Here is a 21,920-nt window from a genome sequence, read left to right as displayed (position 1 = left end):
CTATCCTCAGTCCAATCGTTACAAAACGTGCGCGGGCAGGCTAATCGTATCTACTTAGAGTAGTAACCGATGCATCAGCGGGCGGGAAAACAGATGATGGTTTCCCCAGTTGACCGGCAGCTATTTAATCGGTGCTCGCGCATCTCGGATAGAGAGGTAGATAGATAAACATATATATTTATATTTTTTATCTGTAGCGATGTTCGACGATATTGCAATAAGTAACTCGATACGGAGAACAAATACGTACTCCAGACATAGGAATGAAATGTCAAAAATAGATAAGAAAGCGATAGGAAAGCACAAACACACATAAAAGAAAAAGTGACAAACGCTGGCACAGGCTATCTCAATCTTATAGAAGTATAATACAACTGAACCTATAGCCAAGATTGTATCGATAGATAATTGTGCTCTAGAAGACCAATGAAGCCACATCGTCGCTGTGCCACACGTATTTAAAAACCTTATCTTTAGCAGCAGTTTGAATAGCAACGAAAAGGTGATGAAGATCATCCCCAGGCAGGGCCTCGTTGACGTTGATCATTGTAACAGGTTTCAGAGGCTTAGGGTTGATCTCCGAAGAGTGCAGAAAACTACGGCTCGTTTTAGCACCAATGAGCTGTCAAAAGAGATCAAGCGAGCATAGATCCGCGAGAATTGGACCAGGAGCATCATTCTTCTGAGCCTTTGAACAAGGAAGTAGAAAACGCGCAGAGACTATGCCTCCATCACCAGTGACCAGACCAAGTGTAGCGATCACCTGTGCGACAGCAGGAAAAACGGTATTCGAAGAAGGACAGTGAACTCTGAAGAAAATGAACTCAGCCTCGTGAAGATGTGCGTAGTTCCTGTTGACCCGCAACCTGAAACTGGCAGAGCTCAGCAACATCGGGCCGATGGTGATTTTGTTGGTCAGTTGGAGCGAGGTTTCGTTGCTCGCGAGAGAGGAAGGGAGAGGTAGACAGTGCTGTGGATTGAAACTGGCCAGGTTCAGTTATCGCGGGTACCTACTTGATGAATAAAACATAACGACCTCGATATCAACATCACCAGACCCGGGCTAGTCGTGTTCCGGACCTCTCCTATCTCGCTGAGTATCATTCGAACCTGTACCAGCAGCGTCTAACGACACCGTTCCTGCTCGAGACGTGGCTATTCCCACCGAGCCGAAGTTGATGCACGCATCGACGGGTGTGTAACCATAGAGTGTCTCCACGTGCGGGCAGAGGATAGAGAAGAAGAGGGAGAGCAGAGACCATGAAACGTCCGGTAAAACATAAAATCTGTTGCGAATAGCCAACAACAACCGCAGCTGAGAATCGTTACCTGCAGTGCAGTCTGGTCATTGTTCGACGAGGCGAAGCGCTCCGGAACCCGTTTCACGGTATTAAATAGACGGAGAGAGTAATTGATAGGATGGAGTTTATTTAGCAATGCGCAGGTGTCGCTTGGTATAGAGAACTGGCGGAGACTTCGGTCTGGCATCGAGTTATGGTCGAATGAGAGGAATGGGATTGGGCGTAGAAGAAGGGGATCAAGGGAACGGGGAGGAATGCGCTCTCCTCTATAACAGAATCGAGTCCCTCTGCAGGTGGACGCAGAGCTACGGACATATCAATCGGATTTCCGTTAGCGAAAGACCGGGTGCCCAACGCATTCTGAATGCCGTGTGCTCGTCGAGTTTTTGGTCGTTCGTCTTATTTGCCGCCGTAGGTAGCCATAAAGCACTCTGCGGTAATTGTCGGTCCTTCTCTGTTTATGTGGAAATAAAACGCGCCTCTCACTCCTCCGTAACCACCAGACGGGCGGTGGCGGAGTCTGGCTGCTGGCTAGGAACGCGCGTAATGGCCGGCTGGACGGGGTTTCGGCGCCAGAATAAGAAGGCCGGTCTTTGGCGCCGCAAATGACCCATTAAAAATATACAACGCGCGTCTAAGAGGCCCTTCCAGTCGGTCCAGGGTCTCGCGACCCTCTCTACGATACGAGCTCTGCCAGCGCTGCAGGTAACGGTTTCACAGCTTACGTTCATCTCGATTTACGGCGAACGCCTCACGCGCCGAACCAGCAGAGATGGATTTAGATCGCCCGGTATTGCAGCAATACCTATCATCCTCTTTCTGGCATTCCCTCGCGATACTCTCACGGGTCTTTTCATGGCGTCCAGTGGTCCTGGAAGTGGCCTTGAGTGTTGCTTGTCCTTGAAAGGTCCTGAAAATATCCTTTAATTTTTCTGGTGTCCTGGAAATATTCTATTTTTAAGGTTTGCTGTGAACCATATATTTATCGGTGTTCACTGAGTAACTGTTTTTAAAAAGTGGAGCCAGTCTTGAATCGCGTTTTCCGGTCTTCCCTACTAATAGGTCGTAGTCGAAATAACGTATATTTCGTATCTGGCGCCGATTTTGTACAGTGTCCTCTATCGTCACAATTCACGAATTCTCCGCCTTGACTGCACGCTAAGGTAATATTTCGGTAATAATCATTATTTTCTTGTATTCTTATTCTTCCTGAATGTCCTTGAATAACCTGAAAACGTCCTAGAAACGTCCTTGAATTGGTTAAGGACTTTTTACTGGACACCATGTTTTACTGCTGTGCACCAGCCAGGGTGCACGTTCAGGAGGAAACTAATGTGAATCGGAAAATTGCCTGTGCTCGCTGCTGTTTTTCCAGCAATTCGATTCATTGTTAGACCACTTCGAAAAGCGTGTATACGAGTTGCATTGTTTAATTGATCATCGTGAAGCTTGAAAGAAAAGAAGAACCAGAGATAAAGTTCAGTATTTTTTTGCGGGGTAGCGATTAATTCGTCTCCGAAATATTTCACCGGGCATTTAGTAAACTATCGCGTCACTTTGCGAAATGCAAATCGAGGTGCATACAAGCGATACAGGGAAGTGCATGGATCGACGCTGAAGGAAGTGAACGTTTGGAAGATGGAGAGACGGTGAAATCATCATGCCCAGGATATTTTCATAAGCAGTTTATACTTGATACTCGACGCGGTTTTCTTGGTGCGAAGAAAGGCGTACGGGAGCACGGTTTGAAATTAATATGCAAATGAGGTGACGGAGTGCCTCTCTTTGAATAAGCTCTTTCCTTGCGAAATTGGATCCGTCCGTTTCCGCTTTCAACAGCACGCGTTTGAAGATTTTGAGAAAGCGATACGTAGAGCAGATCCTTCCTTGCGGGTATTATACAGGCGCACCTATAATTAACCCCTACGTTGAACATCGGCATCGCGTATCCTCTCACAGTCTATTCATCATTTTCGTCCCATTGTCGTTGATGATGTTGCGGAGAGGCGTGTTGGCGCAGTTATTTACGGAAACAACGAGCGTGCAGCAGCAGTAGCATTGCTGTTATGCTACCCCCCCCCCCCCCCCCCCCCCCTCCCCCATTATGCAGAAATTTATCATCACGTTGCCGCCTAACTATCTATTCATCCATGCGTGAGAAACGCCAAGTGAACCAAGTCTCTCCGCTCCGCCGCATCAACCCTGTACGGTAGATACGCATTGATTGTGATGCCGTTCACGTTTGTTGCCTGATTGCGCAGCAACAATCCGTAAAATGATTTTGTTCGAGCAAATAACGAGCCCGGAGTGCGTGCGGCTTATTTTTTTTTTTCAGGAATTAAGACCGAAATTGAACAGCCCGCTTTGTTGTGGATTCTTGAACAAATCGCTTTTGGAATTATCGCCGTTGTAAAAAGCGGTGCTACTACAAGCCATGCACAACACGCTATCCGTTTCGAGCGTATTCCCGACGTTTTTTTTATTTTTCACCAGTTGCTCGTTTGTACAATCAAATTTACACCGTTTCCGGATCGCACTGAATATCTGCTACACCTGCAGCCGCTGGAGGGTGATTAGAGAAAAGTTGACTCGATCGGATATAAATTTCAACCCTGTACCTTTACCCCACGTTTGTAACCCCCAGCATTTTTGCTGGATTTTCGGAGTATTCAAATACGCAAAATAACGGAACTATATTATTGGCACTGCAAAATACGAACAATGACTGCTTGGCGCAAGCGCTGAAAGTAAACAGCGACGTCGACCGCCGAAATTATGCCGTTTGCAAATATTTGCGAAGAATTAATTATTCGCCCCCTTCAGTTGGGCGGTTAAACCAGCCGTCAAGATCGGGGCGCGAAGTTGCCAGCCGACCGTCTGGTTCTCGGTTCGTTTGTTGACACGGCCGCACCCACGTGATTGATCACATAACTTCCATCCACGTTCGCCCCTGACCCTGGATCTCGTAGCCCTGCAGAGAACGGTTTCGCAGCGAAGTAGAGGGTGTTTCCAGGGCGGGGCGAAGAGGGTCTACTTAACATAATTAAATTGTTGATCCGGCTGTTTTATCCGTATTTATGGCGCTGAGTTTAGCCCGCCAGCCTCCCCTCTAAATCTGCATGTAAAATGAATAAATTTACGGGAATTAAAAATCCCCTCGCTGCGTTACCGGGCGGCGTCAAGGTCACTTGGTCAGGGGTGGATCCGGGCTGGTAATAAATTCGGAAAAACTACCTTGCTTGGTGGATCCGATGCGATTTATTAACAATTTTTGCTGGCTGAGTTCCGCTCCTGAAATTCCTACCAGCTTCAGTTTGGTCTATCGCTAGGGTCGGAATTCAACGGTGCGGTACGAAATGACAAATGTGACAAGAGATCGCAACAGACGATGACTCGAAGTCATTGAAATATCAGATTTTTGATCTCGTGCTCGATTCTGAGATCCGACTATCGGAGCTTACGCATTTAATTACCTCAATCGAGGAAGGATCAAAGGACAAAACGTTGGAGTCTTGGGCGCGGTCACCTCGTTATAGAACAAAGTACCACACATACCCGAGTATGGAGCTTACAGTTGTGGGTTCCAATAAAACTCTAGAGAACGGAGGGTATTCCCTCATCACTTGCGTCGGCGACTGGTCTTATCGCTTGTACAAGTGGCGAAAGAGGCATCCGCCAGGCCGAACCGCCGATCCGCGGTCTTTTTGGGAATTCGAATGATGAAGGGTCTTTGCTTCATCCTCTTTGGATCATTTTATACTATGGTTGTTTGATACGTGCGTGCGCCAATATCCACGTGCAGAAGGAATTTCAACGCATTAAAAGGAATGCCTCGTATTAAATGGAATCGGAAATTAATAAAGCATCCAGAAATGTATCGGGTTGTTGGAATTGGCGCTGATATTGATGTTAGTAATTTGATACTAAAATTTGCAAATTCCGAGAACAATCGCGAGTGAACGACAACTGCGAAACGGGAAAGCTTTTATTTATTTAAAGGAAAAAACTATACAGAATTAAAAAACTTCCTCAGTTGTCTGTCGTGTCATCTCCTTATAGTTTCTGCCCAAGTGAGGGTCGTTGTCCCGGATTTTTAACCCTTATGCGACGAAGAATGGAGGTCTGGACCATTGGGGTTGACGGTAAAGTCGTTTCAAAAATCAACGGTCACTGGAGAAGATTGAATTGGAGACCCTGACTGAGGCAGTAACGATACCTGAGAAATTCTAATTAGAGAAAAGAAGCAGAGAAAGAAGAACTCTTACTTTGGCGACGACGGTTGCGAAATCGTTCTCGAAACGCGATGGAGAATCCTGCGATTCGATACCCGCTAGGATTGTTACGGCTGTCGAAAATTTCCCGTCGACTTTTGGCAACCTTTGTGGACCGCCAGCACTCAGGTAAATTGGTTGCAGGTCTTTGTTATCCTCTTGATGAAAGTAAATCGCATTGGTTTGAGCTACTTTTCTTTAAAATCTGACCATTGGAACAGATCTCTCAGTATCCTACCTTCCGTGGCTTGTGCTTTTAAATTTGAGACAAAATCGATCCTTGAACGAGCAAATTGCAGACGTTCGCCGAATCGAGCGTTTCTCGACTGTGTCGCTGCAGCTCATCGTTGGGGTAACCATTTAAATCAGGTTGAAGTTAAGTGCCATTAACGTAACGAAACATCGGGGAAAAAATCATTACTATGGAATTTCTGACTGACTTTCAAGAAGTTGGCTTTTAAAAGTATGACTATGTCTTGTTTGTCATGGTATAGCAAATTTCAGATGATCCTAAACGTGCGAAGTAACGAGTTCTAAACATGCATTGTTAGAGTAACGTTACTATCTTTATCAGATCGAAAAAATGCTCGGCTCCTTGCTGACCTGCACGGTTCTCCATTTCTGCACTTTACTGTCCAATGCTTTCTTCTCACTGTCGAGTATTCCGGGTTGTGACCGTAAATCAGTTTGGTACGGGGATTCCACCAGCGCACAGCGGCAGGGTTGCTCGATATCGGTTATCATGTGATTTTCTGCTGCTCTGTTTACTCCAAATGTGTCTTACTTACTGTCAGCTTTTTATCGATACGCAATCGTCACTATACGTGATAAGTATGATTTCGCTCATCCGAATCGCGGTATATCTAGACCTTTTTTCACGATCCGAGTGACCAGCTGCCGCGCTAGGGCCTCCATGAATGCGGAAAAGAGCTTTTCACACTGATCCGGCGTAAGTTCGGGTATTGGGTCCCTCTAGTACCGACCAATGGCGAACAAAAAATTCTGCCCTTTGGAAATTTCGGGTATAGAATTAGGGACGGATCGTCGGGGGTGGCAGGTGGATTATCGCCCACGCGAATTATACCCACATACGTAGGTGAAAATCTTCGAGCTTGAGGTACATGTCCTGGTATATGAACGCGACGTGGTCAAACATACCCTGGAATTTTCGCTGTTTTTTTTATTGGCAGGAATAATCTGAAACTCATCGTTCCGCGTCAGTTTATGCCTGTAGCGTTTGAAAGTTCGCAGCTTCTCGGACAGCGATTACCGAGGTGAAAGAGAAAGGGAGGAAAAAAGTAATCGAGAAAATAAACTGTAATCGCCACGGCTTGCGTTTTCGCCGCCCCGAATGCCCGGACCTCTCCCCCATCTCCTCCCCTAGCTTGTAGGTATATAAACCAGTAATTAAGAAGTCCGTTTAATTGGCCTCCGAAGGGGAAATACCACCTCGGGGAATAATTCGTGACTAACTGGAACCGCTTAGCGGAAAAGTTAGATCGCACAACTCGGGGCGAGTCCCTTGGTGCCGATTATAGTTGCTGATCAAGGATGTAGATGCACGTTGTAAACATGAGGTAACCCAGACGCTTGATATCTTCTGGTCACGGACTGCTAAAATCTGGTTATCACGCCTCCTCAGGAAATCATTGCATAATTCAAAATTTCATTTGAATCCCTTCAAATTCGCGTGCTTTTGCAGTATTACAATTTATACTCTTACCGCATATAAATTACGCGTCCATATTTTTGGGGGTTAGATTCGACCTCCGACTACAATTTCTTCACGAGGCTGGAGTTAGTAACGTTAAGGTTGTGAAACGTGAGGGGAAAAATCATTACCATGCAATTTCCGACTGACTTTCAAGGAGTTGGCTTTTAAAAATATGACTGTGATTCGTTTATCATGATTCGCCAAATTTCAGATGATCCTAAAGGTGCGAAGTAACGATTTCTCCTAAGCATGTATTGTTACAGTAACGTGACTAACTTCATCCTCAAATTTCTTTGGCGTTTCATAATCCCCGCCGTTCCAATTCAGAGGATCAATTATTGCGTTATTATTTTGGACTATGCCCAACCTTCCACCCATTTTAAATATCCACACTATACTGTAATAAGAACTTTATTATTTACATTCCAACAAAAGTTGCGTTGAGGTTACTTTGTGTACATAGATTTAATGTACTCATATATGGTTAGTAACTTGGTCACACGTTTAAAGCCTTGTACAAATATTTACAAATCGACTGATAGATAAATTCACGTCACTTTCTTCCACTCTTATAACAATCATAGTAGTTCAGTTCCAGGTGGAACGACGTCTTTCTCTGGCGGATGATTCGGAGTGTCGGGGAGTCCCAGTATCGGTGCTGGAAATTATACGCCCAGATGTTCGCGGAAGAAGAGACTTTGAAGCTACGACTGTCGAACAATTGTTGAAGAAAAAATCAGTATCGGCAATAAGCAGTACGTTCTTCGACTGTCGAGCAACGCCAAAATACAAAGAACAAGAAAAGGGTGCTGGGAAGCTTCCGAAGTAAGTACAGGAACTCGAGATCTTTCGTGCACTGTGAATGTTTTAACCAGCTTGAAGACGAGCAAAGTATCTCGATCTCTCACCACTGCACTGAGTTTAGGTAATGGTTAAGAAAAGGATAAAACTTCTCGTTTCTGACTCGTTGAAGACAGAAAACTGCAAATTTATCACAAGACTTGCCTGCTGCCCTGTGACGTTCCCTCGGCGTGAGTCTTACGTTTCCGGCTGAGCGAGCCTCGGAGCCGCTTATGAGGTGGGATTCTTCGATCTCATTTGCAATACTAATGTCAGAGAACTCGGGGGCGAGTTGATCGAAATGTGGCACCGAAACGAGGATCCCGGTCTGCGGCAAACAGAGTATGATGAAATCGACGCTCAATGAGGTCCAAGATCGTGGCTTACAGTCATGTATCTCGCCCTCTGCATGAAGAGCAAATCGGGTTGATTTTCGTCGTCGTCATAAGTCTTCCGTGACTCGGCGTCCGAGTCTTTCGAAGTAGTTTTATTGCCTCTTCCTGGAAAATCCTCCTCCGAGGACGAGCTCTCTGCCAAGATTTGAACCACTGCTGCCGGCGCTTGCACCTCGGAATCATCCTCCCATGCTGCCATCCTCATCTTCCACTCCCGTTGCCTGGCTTCCCAGTACTCCCTCGGCTGGCCGTAGATCAGTTTGTTACGAAAATCGAAGCACGGCTGACGTTGATGAGAAATTTTTTTTTTAATTTTAGTCCGATAGGGATGCGCGATTCGCGCTTACCACGAGAGTTTTGAACGGCGAATGTGGAGCGAAATCCTCGTTCATTTCCTCAGCGAATCGCTGTCGCTCTTCCTCCATCGACTTCATCATGAGCTCCTGAATGTGACGAAAGAAAGTGAAGAAAACCTGCTCACAGTTCTCCGTCATTAGACCGCCCATGGTATCCTTGAGGTAGTCGACCAGAGTCACAAAAAAATTCTGCAGTGATTGGAGAATATGGTCAGTATAAATTATGTTGGTACGACTGCGGTGAGATTTGGGGATTTTTCACGTACGTTGGTATCTTCCTCACTCAGGTCCATGTCCTTGTGCATCATAGCGACGTACCCAATCAGCTGATGGAACTCTTTCGGTTTGTTGTAAAAGTCGAGAATCAGATAACCGAGGATTTCTATAACGACGGTGAACTTGACGACCAAGAGGGCGTCCAGGTTTACGTCGTCCTTTGTCGAGTCGGTGAGGAAGTACTTTATGTACTGTGGATACGTGGCGAAGTATCTGCGAAATTCACACACCGCATGGCGCGGGTTCGTTATAAATCGCGAACCCGATCCTTGCGCAAGACGCAAGCACGCAATTCTCTGTCGCGATTTTTACTTCATATAAAAACCGGTCCCATGTATCTTAGGCTCTAGCTCAATCCTCGACCAAATCGCCTTCATCATCGCGTAATCCTCCATGGTTATACCGACGGTGTGTTTGGATCTGGTACGAACCCTTGCCAAATTTCCGCCCATCTAAAACTCCGAGGAGATGAAATTCTTCGAGGTTAGTACGATAATTGACTTTTACAAAACGTCAAAGGTCGTTGAATAATGTCCGAAGTTGGCCGCGGGACAATTATGCAATCGAGTTCAGAGCGAAGACAACGGAAACAAAAAAAAAAAAAAAAACAACATATTTTGCCTCAATGCAGGCGACTTACGGTCGCAGAATGGAACGAGAACACAGAGCCACATCTGTCTATTTTCTTTCTCATTTGCGGTACAAAAGCTCGACTCCGCTGGCTTTTCCATTGCTGCTGCGCTGTGGTGCATCACCACCGATGTGTTCTCTTCTTCTATCCCTAGGACATATTTCTATCTCTCTTTGCCCGGTCTTTCAAAGCTCGGACTGCCCCGAGCAAACCGATGCGTTCTCCGTTAATTAGAGGGGGCCACGTACCTAGTGGTCCTTAAAGTGTTTAAATCATGCTGCTGCAGTGCTGCTGGGAAATATAGTAAATCTAAAATAGTAACAAAGTAACAGTAGTAGAGCAGTAACGGTAACGGGTGCTTTTCTGTCTTGGCTAGTACGGCAACTTCTGACAGTGTAACTCTGAATCGTTCTTTGGCTTGATAACATTAGCTCTGCATCTTCCGGGCTGTTGGTCACGGTAATTTAGCCATATATGAAACAAAGGCGGATTGGCTACGTAAAATGCGAACGCATGCCCCCGCATGCTAAACCTGTAATACGGTTGACCGCGCACCCCGTTCCCTATTTTATTCCGTCCGCAATTTTTAACCCTACAGGTCAGAAACTGTTGACCCAGTCGATGGAGGTTTGTTTGCGAATGGCTTTGCCCGCACGATTTGTAAAGCCCTCTCGAATTAATCGGCTCATCGGATGATCGCGTGTGGGATGTTTGATTGAACGGGGCCGAAAAAAACTGATATCCATTACACGTAGGGGGGTTGGGGGCATGATGGGGACATTAAGCTTTCAGCATAATTAATAGAGCACAGTATTTTTACAATGGAGGTATTATATTAATTAGATATACGATCTTTGGCAATCAGTCCTACAATTGGCATTCGGGTTTAAATCAATGGTCGTTATAAAAATTAAGAAAATAGAAAAATGGCATATACACTAATTTCTGCTGACATTAACACCTGTATTCAAATTACTGTGTTAAAACGTTATATCAATGTCACATAAACTGTTTAGAGGAAACATTATAATAAACGACGAATTTTCATTTATGTGAAGTGGTGAAAGCGCTCCGTTCATCTGTAATGCGATTCGGGCAATTGATGGTGGCCGGTGAAAAACACTAGCAATAAGTAAATGTCGCTTACACTCTGATGATTGCTGCATTGTACGTTATTTGACTTTTGTCCCGTCTTGCCCCGCCGTCCCCCTACATTTGTTTACTTTTTAAGTCCCTCCGGCATTCCTAGCATTTACGGTATATTACCCGTGCGTGAATTAGTGCTCTGGAATTCAAACCGAAGTACTGTATACGTGTAACGAACTTGTAGTTTCTCGCTTCACTTGACACCGTTTAGCCGCAATTGAAGAGCGCGGCCGATATGAGACAACGACATTACACGCGGCACCAGCAGCTTAATACGGTATCGAGGAGGAGTCGCCCGTTCGAAATGGATGAGACGATAAAACTTAAAAACAAAACTCTCGTTGTCCACCACGCTCTACCGCGTCCGCAGTCAATGCGTCATGTCATGCTGTGTGGCGTTGACCGAGTAAAAAGTTGAAAAGTTTGTCGCACGGATTACCGAGGCACTTTATTACAAATTTACCACTCCACTCGATGATATAATTCACTTCTCCGGGCACACAGTTTGCTACGGTTGTTTGTTTGATCCTGCGGAGCATGCTTGACGGTGAAGTACAAATCCAATGGATGTAGATTGGGACTCATTGCTCTCGAGGGCTTAGAAACAACATAATTGCACCCCTTGATTGGTATTTATTCAATTATTTACTATTTTCTCTGATTGAAATGATGAAAATTAGTCAAGTTTGAACGATCACTTGTGTTTCTAGATTTTCTCTTCTAGGTACCATCTCGCACCAGAGCTTATCAAATAGAACATGTTGTGTCAACTGATTAATCATAAATTGGAACGCAACTCTATTATCGGGATACCGCATGTCTCTCATTCTCGAAGACTTGTCTTTCCAACATCTCATTATCATTTTCTTGTGGATCTAATACCAGTCGATAAGAATATATAAATATATATCTATATACCGATCATCTACGCGAGGAGGAGGAGACCTCACATTTCTATGAGCGCACGGCTGCTATTCTCGCATATCCGTGCCGGAAATATATGTTAATATACACGCTTATACACGCAGGTATACTTATACGAGTGGCGGTGCTACAGAGCGGAACCTGGAACGCAACGTCTGCGACCTCGAGTCTCGCGTCTCGGGTCCAGGGTTCCTCGGTTCGTCTCCTCCGAGGGCTATCCGTGTGTGTATTTTTAAGCTCGCGTTGATATTTATTTGTTCGCGGAAGAGAGCCACCCGTGGATGTGAGCATGCGTGGCATCAAAGTATGCGCGGGGTGTACGATGTTGAAAAACAACGTCAAGAGCCAATTTCTCAGTCATGGAAATGATGGGGTAATTTCGAAGGATTAACCACGAACGAATATATACGTATACAATATATATATATAGAAGGTATATAATATCTCGTTAAATTTTCCAATCTGCGGTAATGCCTCCTCGCGAGTTCGACGGTTTTGTATAACTCTACTTTTGTCGATAATTTGTTTGTTTTTTTTCTTCCATCGACTTTTCTTTGACTGAATATGGAAAAAAAGAAAAATTATTAGACGCTGTTCAGCGAACAGTTGAGAACTGTCTAGACACTTGGTTATACGAAGGTTACAGATAAAATAGGTATATGTAAGAGAAGAGAAGTAAAGAAATACAGAAAAGGAAAACAGGGAAGACAAAAAATTCTTTCTATATACAGTTTATTTCGACTCTCAGAGGTTACAGGAGTTTACACAGCACAGAGTATACATGTATACAGATATATGAATACAGCGTGGTATAAGGTGAGGAGAGTATGGAATGTGTTGGGAAAAAGTTGGCTGCTCACATCAGAGATTTCGGTCTGAAAAAATTTATTTTCGAACTAGTTATATATCTGACACTGGCGAGCCGTATAGCGGGGAAGTCCCGTTGATGCGTTGTTGTTTAATGGCGCGTGGGACACAGGCGTGTATACGCGAACTTGAGCACGTGTCCGGGTGATTTATGCCTCGGAATGCGAAGCGAGAGTGGGTTTGTTGTGCCTGGAATCGTGAAGGTCTGAATTATACCGCGTTCGGTATATTCGTTCAAGTTTTACAGATACACACATAGATGGTAATCACAGAAACATAATAATAACTAACGGTACTAACTAGTTTCCAACGACTCATTCATCGTCGGTCACTCGGTCATTCAAGTCCAAGGCACGCGGGACTGCTTCATCGTAGTTGCTGATAGATAGCGAGGAGGAAAGGTTCTTGGATCTCTGGTAAAATTCATGAATTTTTTCACTCAATTGCAGGCAACCAAGAAGGCGATTCGAGGTGGCTAGTCATCGTCGCCGCCTTCTTCCTTTCCGACGGTCAGTGACAGAGTTTCTGACTCAGAAGAACGACTCATGTACGATTCGCTTCCACGAATGTGTAATATTGTGTGTGCAGGACTGTGCGTGTTGATAATTAATACACTGTATGACCGCGCACAGACCGTCGTCGTGTGTGTCTACATCGATTATATCGCAACAGACGACCGCCAACCCAACTCCATTTTAACAGCGTTGATGTTCGCACGGTATATAATTATCGATTATTTGCCGGATGGTCGACACATACACACAGAGTCTGTTTTATTCCTCGGGAAAACGACGCGGGCATCGGTTCGTCGTCGAAAGTTCAGCCATTAAGCTCATTCGATTCGGTCCAATAATCAACCCGAGAGATAAGAGTCGGAGAGGCGAAGACATTACACGCGCCGCCATTGTTCCTCCTTCTTGGTGTTGTTGTGGATTGTATAAAAGGGTCCCGAACAGTATGTGCAGCGGTACCAACAGATAACAGCTCGCATGATCATCCTCATGCTGTATAGATTAAAAACGCAAAAATGTTAAACGCGCATAGGCACAAAATAGATTTTCGAGAAACTCTTTCGGATGAAAGAGGTTCCGTGGGTGTCGTTATTCCTCCTTATCGATATCGTGCGAGAAAATCTCACCTCGACTAGCTGATGCACGTCATTCTTATCGCCCGGCGACAGTCTCGCTTTAAGTAAACACGCGTATAGAGAGTCGGTGGAGTCGGAAGACACGGCCTAAATTGAAAGCGATAAGTGCAGGCTGCGATAAGCCGAAAATATCCGCTTTCTTCTATCGCGTAGCGAGAACATTTCCGCATCGTGGTAATGCTTGAATAACGATAATGCGCTATGACAAAGAAGGTTTTTAGAACGAAAACACGAAAGTCGCACAACAGGTGGCGCCGCTCAGCCGTTCCTCGCACGTTTCTGCATTGCATTGTTATAACTCCACGTGTTACAACTTGACCAAAGAACTTTTATGGTAAGAAGAACTTGAAGGTACCTAGAAGATCAGGCTGAAGTTTGTAACGTTGATGGTAATGATGCGTCTTTGAAAGAAGTCGTTATTTTGCAGCTTTAGGATTACTTGAAAGTTAGTTAACCGTTAACACAGAATCGAGAAGCTCAGATTTTGTAAGTTCAATTTCATCAGGTATTCCAAAGGTGTAAAATAGTAACTTTTCCATCAACGTTTCGATACATTAACGTTACTAACTTCAGGCTCGTTCTAGAAGGATGTCCGTATCGTTGGAGCCGATATATACCAACAGTTTGGGGTGATCTAGGATTCAACAGTTTATAAAAAATATGACCCAAGTTTGCTTGGCCTGAATTTTATTCGCAGTGTGATATTTCTAGTGTAGAACCATTGGTAGGCATACAAAAATGAAAAATAAAGTAACTAGTTGAATGTTAGTCCATCCTGAAATGTCAGTGTCAGGCGTAACAATACAGACACCGTTCTTCTAGATATTTCGACATATTCTTTGGGTTATACCTGACGAAGCGCTCAGTCCTCGGGGGTCGCTTTCGAAAGCAAGCACGTGGGGAATTTAATTTTAGACGAACGTGCGAGACAAGCGGCGCCTTGTTGGTCGATCGTGCGGCCTTTCGTGTGTTCGGTCGCAGAAGATAGAAAATTACAAAAAGTGACCATTAGTCGTCGATCGCGTTCCTTAAACCATCAAGAAATCGCGTATGTATTTCAACGGAATCGAACCGCGGCGCAATTGTTTTCCCCCGCTTCCGACCATCTCGAAGAAAAAAACAAAAAAATCACTATCTTCTCAATTTTACAATGATTTTGAAATACGAGTGTGTTTTGTTTCATCAGGTTTTCCCTCAGCACGAATCGTTACCAACTTCAGCACGATCCGTTTCCCGAGCCCTGGATTACTTGCGAGATAAGATAGGCCGTTTACGATCATCACGAATACGATGATGCGTGTATACGTTCATAGGTTAATAATAACGCTTAAGGCTGCTGTACCATACTCACTCTTTCTTTCACAACGAGGATGAGAAGGAGGAGGAGGACGGTGGCGATAATCCAGCGACGGATAACGTAAAAACGGTAATCCGGGTTGAATAAGACACACCACAACACAAATCCAGGGTAAAATCGGACCGCGGTGTAAACACGCGACAAATTTCGCGCGTTAGATTTTCGCTATAAACCCTCACTCACTTCACGTCGCTCCCGATCAAGGTTTGTTCTACGGTACAGTTAGTCACGCGCCGTTGACGCGCTCACGCGAGCGACCGTAATAACCGCGTCTTTCCCTCCTCGAGCCACAGCTGATACTAGCTTGCAGGAACTCACTGCCACTCGGACCCAAACGCTGCCAGCCTGTTGAATTCCCAATCCGTTCGCGCTCGACGCCGCGCCGGCTTTTGGTTCGATTTTACGCCGCGCGGCGCTCGCGTCGCCGATACGAAACTTAGCGAAACCACAAGCGTCATTTACACGCGCGACTTGTTCCGATACGGTCGCGATTAATTTCTGCGCTTGAAAACTGATCGTGAGGCTGGGCTAATGCGCCACGGAGTTGTAAAGTTACCTGTTTCTTCATTTCGCTTACAATTTATTCCGATCATGCGACTCCTGACTGAAATCTGACGTTGAGCAAGCTTTTCTGAGCTCGGATGAATGTCTAGTTTAACGTTTGTATCTTTCTGTACTCTGAAGATGGCCGGCCGAACAAATTTTCACCAGGGTTGGGACGGAAGATTGATACTCGGCGCATGTCAAGGCCGGTGACTGAAGATTAATAAAAATTGCTAAGCTCATGGACTTTAGCGTATGAATAAGGTCGCGGGAAGAAATTGCAGCTTCTAAAATTTGTCCAGACCCAGCAAACCATGACGAAAAATAATTCAGGGTTAGTATTCTTTAGATATCTTCAGTCGGATACGCTAAAAAATTGAACATCTGTTACTAATTCCCAGGGTGTATCGAGAGTCGAATCCGAAATTTTTAGCATCAAATTGACAAATTAAAATGACTTAAAAACGCCCGCGAAGATCGGGACTTGACCGAATAGACAAATTGTAACAATGAAACATCCTTTGCCTACGCAATGGTAGAAAATTGAATTTTTAATATCATGCTGCAAACATCAGGTTCGACCTTTGACGCATCCCAGTAATAAGTACCAGACGCAGTGTTTTTAGACGGAAGTTTATTTTCAATACATGATAATAGACAAATTCAATTATACCTTTGATTGTTAAAAATGTTATAATAAGCATAATTGCATTGTCTTCCAGATCATGGACCACAGTTTTGCTTGAGGTTAAAAATGGAGGAAAATCCACGGACGGATCGTTTTTCATCTCTTTTCACCTTATCTCTCGACTTCGACGAACGAATAGATTGCAGAACGACGCTGATATATGGATGGCGAGATTTTATCCCCGTATGCCGTTGGCCGCATCAGTTGACGATGAGCCGGGGGTGAGTTTACATTAATCTCCATAGGTGGGCGTGTGTATTTATACGGTGTACCGAAGCGAAACCTTTGTCTTTTCTAAGTCCAACATCAGTCAAAGATTATATTCCCTAAGGAAAGATCCTCTAACGTCTATAAATCTGCTTCCATAGTTTTCCACTTATAGCATTCCCCCGTTGTTCCGTCGTAAGAAATAATGGTCGACAGGCGAGAAAGAACTCATCCTATTCGGTTTATTTTACACTCGGTATGTACGATCTAGGAAGTGATTCTTTTTCCTAGTGAAAAGAGAATGCCGTTTGTAAAGTATTCCACCAATGCGAGCGTTTCAAGATTATAATACAGTCCCAAGGGCCGACATCCGAACGTCTAGTTATTACCGTCTCCAATTGATAAGGGAAAGAATATCATTGTAGGTATAGTTTAAACCCATTCGTTATACGTATACATTTACATCCCTATTGTACGCGATATCAGCAGCCCTTATTTCGGTGATCAAATTTATCGTACATAAAATTGCCTCGTTAGCGTCACCCTCCTCTCCTAGTTCCATAGTATTTTTCTCGTCTCTACGAGTTGGCGACGTATCGCATCCCATTGTACGTGCATACGCTCGTCTTACAGATGTGCGATACAAATCCCAATCAATCAACTGATTAATTCTCGTTACGTTTTAACAGTATACAATAATTACACGCTTCTCACGCGTGTCCTGAATATATATTACAATTATATGGATAGGTAATGGGTCTCCGTAGTGCGCTCTTTCTCTCGATTCGAAGCTATTATTATCATCTGCGCGTGCAGTTGTACAATACGTGCCCTCGTATCATATTCTACCATATACCATACGATGTATAAACGCGTGACAAATTCGGGGGCCGTAGGTATGCACTTGGTATTAACAATTTGTCGCACCGATCTTTCGTCTGATTTTACTTAACAAAAATTTCAAAAATTACTCGACACTCTCTCTCTTTCTTTTTCTCTCTTTCTTTTCTTGCCGAATCATACAATGTTACATTCTATACGCGTAGGACGAGAATAATTCAACGATATCGATTTTCCAGTGTTGTTTCTATAGACATAGCATCAGGATACACACTCCCTGGTAGCGTGTCCACTCGACTATTAATACAGCCGAGTAATAAATCGAGTCCGTTGTCCTGGAGCTTGATGTCGAAATTTATTTAATGCCGTAGCTGACACGCATCTTCGCAAAATGAGGTCTCAATCAATTTATGGAGAAATATTCACGGTTTTTCTTCTATTTGGTATTAATCGTAACGAAGTATTCGTTTATCATATTCCGAAAGCAAAACTTTTCTCTCGTAGGATTCAAATGTTCATTTCGTATTTATAGGTCAATTGTAGGATCTTCGCGTTGTTCAAAATTTCAATCGTAATACATTGTATTCGTGTACATTTATACAGTTCAATATCAAGCGTGGAAACGAATTGAAAGGAATTACGCGTTCGGTGTATTTGCATTGTCTCCGGCATATCGTTTATCTACTGAATTACGTCATCGTTACATCAATTAATTGAGTCTTCGTTTAGCTAATTAATTAATTACTTATTCGATTATATCCGCAGTCGATTGTCCTTCGCAATTATACCTGTACCATTCAATTATCAAAGATCTATATAATACCGCCCCATTATTTACGTGCACTTTCATCGTAATACAACCTAACTTTGTATGGACTTCTGCGTTGAAGTTCTATTGAAATAGGAAGACAGAGTAAGAGAAGGATAGAGCGAATGAGAAAGAGAGAGCTACCCGTATTACGCGGTTTGGGATCTAAGTAATTAGCACAATTGCTGTTTGCTTCCGCGCCCTCTTAACAGGTATATAAATTCAACAATGTACATAATATATATATATATATATATATATATATATATAGATGTATTCCTGAAACGGAAATGTATAGATATGTTTAACAATACTGTGGTTACAAAGGAAAAAGTTTTCTCTGCTACGTACGCGGAACATGAAAACGCGAGTAAAACAATCTCGTACATTTTTAATGTCGTTAAAAATTTATGCCGTTATTTTTAAAAGAATAAAATCGATCTGAAGCAGTATGGCAAATAAAATATGTATATCGAATCTCATTTCGAAGAGTATTACTTTTAACGTATAACATAAAAATCGACGATGACGCTGAAGGTAAAAATTAATTCACTTATAAATTACGTCGATTTCTAATCCTATGCGTATTTAGGCATTATTATACTTGTAAGACTCGGACGACGCGTAATAGGAGGTATTACACGAAGAGGCAGAGCGTATCGTTTACATCTGCATCGTGTAATACTTGAGTTGCGTCGGTTTGTTATCCTCGAATATTTATGTAACATGTATAGGTATACGTAGGATGAATGTAGATGCCAAGCGCGTTTATACGTTCGAGAGAAGTTCACACGCGTTAATTGATGTCACGACCTTACAGAATTCTGTCCGGGAACCGTTGGAACGAATCAGAGTCCCATGATCGTCTTGAATACAAAATTTCACAACGTTATATGACCCTTTTAAACGATAAAAACAGCTCGGGTGTATTATGTGAATTATATATCCACATCTCGCGGTAATTAAAGTCGTGCCGAAATACAAGTTTATTCAAAACCATCCTCATTACCTTACTATTTGGTATGTAATACAAAACATGCACGATTACCGCTCGTATTGTATTAAAGATAATTATGTGATAATTTTGTGGAGTACCGAGTAATGATGGGTGTTTAATTACCTTGAGAAAGTTTTATTACATTTTTTTTTAAAGAAAATAATTGGATACGTAATAAAACTTACAGGTATCCTGATTAAATTCCAAGAAGAAAGTGGTTCAGTTTTATAATGTTTGACTTTTTATTCTTGCAATTTTTTTTTTTTTCTTCTTTGTCTACCTCATCCGATTTCTTTTTTGCAAGATACTTTTCTTTGCATATTTTCGTTTCGATTCAATTTGGTTCATGTATTACAGTTACTTGTTTTCAATTAACTGGTACACAATTCGTTGAATAATTCGTACGAATGAGCAGCTATGCATTTTTTCTTCTTGTATCTTAAAAGTTGCATTGACTTCTCTCTCAATCTCTTCCAAATTGTGATTTATTTATTATTAAATCTACGCGCGTAAATTAGTTTACTTAGTATGCAACTTGACTCACGCGATCAGCCGGCTTTTGACTATCTCCATTTCTCGTTCATTAAAATCGCTGGTACCTGAAACAAACATCGTCCAAAATTGATTTCACACATTATACGAAACGTAACAACTGTAAATCTATAACTACTGTAATAAATTTGTAAGATTCTATATTTACAATATTCCTAACTCAATTAAATTGCCGGCACGATATATTTGCCGTGCATGAATTGTACATTTCAAATCGCACGATTATACAGATATTACATATTAAATTCCTAAAAAATGTAGATAAAAAAAAAACGATTTCGTTCGCTTCAACCAAGTCGTAAAAGTGCGAAATCTTCGGTAAATCTTCATTTCTCAATGAATTTCATTTTATTTCCCTCTTTTTTCTTTTAATTCTAACCTCTCCCGAAACATCGCGTGCCGTTGTATTTCACTTTGGACGATGCGTACAACGCATGCGTTTTCTGCACTCCCGAAAATACTCCCCCCTTAAATTAATCTCACACATTATTTACGAAGATTATATTCCTCGTAACAGAAGCCGTTCTTTTCAATGACTCATTATCGATATTTTTTTCTCCACCCAAAAATCCTGTTCACGATAATATTCAAATCTGTCGCGTGTGTGTATAATTAGTTTTAATAATCGAGACAAATAAATTTACCTCGATCGAAGTCTTCGTTCTTCGGTACTTCAGAATAATAATAATAATTGCGGTATGGGAAATTTTTTAAACGCATATAATACGAGCGAGGTTTTATGATTTTTAATTTTTTAAATTATATATTCACTTGTTCTTTTCATTGCTAAGGTGAAATTATAATCTAATATTCAGAATCAAGAGTCAAGGGAAATTTTCATATACATTATTCGTGGTTAAGTTTGATACAATGACTCGCAGGGTGGTTGGAAAAAAAAATGCGAGCATAGGCGAGACTTCTTCTTATACAGTATGGAATACATGAATGTGTATGCATTGCACTTATATATGTGTGTGTGTGTAATACGAGCGTTTAATCACGGGACGAAGGGACCGCGAGCTTGCATGGAAAACTTTTCATTGAAATTCGTAAAGAGGCATGCAGTTTGAAAAACTTAGGTAATTGTGTGCTTTACCTTACATGTACATATATATTAATAATAAAACGTAATTCGTACACGTGCGTATGTCTGCGGCCATATTAACATGAATACGTCGGAATGTTGATGACGCGTTGTATGTGTAACGATGCGAAGGTACGTGTACCTACCCACCTACTAAAAGGAAGCTGAAAACGTCTTGCAACAGAGACGCCCGGTTTTTCAACTTCCCGACGACCCTCGGCAAGAGATTTATTACCGCTCGTCGTCGTTCCTGCCTTTCGTGGATTTTGCGAAAACGTGGCTCTTGCTTCAGGTACACATGCTGCATATACCGTACTCTTTGCTTTTTTTCCGCGACATTGTACCGCACGACTTTCCGCCCGCGTTTTTTCCCTACATTTTTCCATGGCTTCTTTTAATTTATATATTTTTTTTTTCCTCGTCAGAGCTTGCGCGTCGTACAACGTAATTTATGCTCCTTCGATTTGTTCGCCCTTTTCGTTTTTCTTTTCCCGCACAATTTTTTAATCTTCCTACAGCGGAATAATTATCGTTGACCGCGTATAATTATATCGATAATAATAATGAAAAAGTTAGATGCTGGAGGTAAATTTTATTACTTTTTGCTAATATTTTTATACCCATGTATGGGGAATTCCATGTAAACCCGACTAACGTCCGGCCCTCGCCATTTCTGATTTTTTTAAACATTTTTTCTGCAATAATTGTTCCAACTCTGAAACGGTACTCTGAAGTTTTTCAGATTCTTTATTCAACCGGTCAATTATTTATAATTATAAGTGATTTTGAAAGGGACCTGTTTTCAAATTCTCAAATGATTCTCAGAAACTGTATTTTCTATTTCAAACATTTCAAAACCGGGCAAGCACTTGAAATTTTATGCTCGACTAAAACATTGTTTGAACGGTCTGAAAATTTCCAAGAACTTCGCCAAATTTCTAATTTTCACTTAGAACATTTCCAAACCGGTTCCATT

At 42.6% G+C, this 21,920-nt stretch overlaps 1 protein-coding gene and 1 long non-coding RNA gene across 13 annotated transcripts in view; one reads left to right on the top strand and one right to left on the bottom strand.

Moving 5' to 3' along the window:
• The window catches only part of LOC107226460 (leucine-rich repeat-containing protein 15), a 120,104-nt gene that overhangs the window by 6,164 nt on the left and 92,020 nt on the right, over positions 1–21,920 (bottom strand). For 5 of the 11 annotated variants that reach the window (XM_046742366.1, XM_046742364.1, XM_046742365.1 and 2 more), the window contains one exon: positions 19,853–19,907. The exons of 1 other annotated variant lie outside the window; for it this stretch is intronic. The gene's annotated coding sequence lies outside the window, so the exon portion shown is untranslated. Of the gene's footprint in view, positions 1–12,566; positions 12,911–13,021; positions 13,726–15,219; positions 15,582–19,852; positions 19,908–21,920 lie in introns of those variants that run through there. 5 more of the 11 variants (XR_006904783.1, XR_006904784.1, XR_006904785.1 and 2 more) reach the window with 5 other exon arrangements.
• Positions 7,878–21,920, top strand: part of LOC124294845 — a 123,814-nt gene continuing 109,771 nt past the window's right edge. The window contains exons 1-3 of one of the 2 annotated variants that reach the window (XR_006904791.1): positions 7,878–8,111; positions 15,910–16,102; positions 16,491–16,677. This is a non-coding gene — a long non-coding RNA (uncharacterized LOC124294845). Of the gene's footprint in view, positions 8,112–15,684; positions 16,103–16,490; positions 16,678–21,920 lie in introns of those variants that run through there. The other variant, XR_006904790.1, reaches the window with a different exon arrangement.

Source organism: Neodiprion lecontei, chromosome 5, assembly GCF_021901455.1.
Source record: "Neodiprion lecontei isolate iyNeoLeco1 chromosome 5, iyNeoLeco1.1, whole genome shotgun sequence".
Classification (NCBI taxonomy): Eukaryota; Metazoa; Arthropoda; class Insecta; order Hymenoptera; family Diprionidae; genus Neodiprion; species Neodiprion lecontei.
This window is presented reverse-complemented; position numbering and strand designations above follow the sequence as displayed.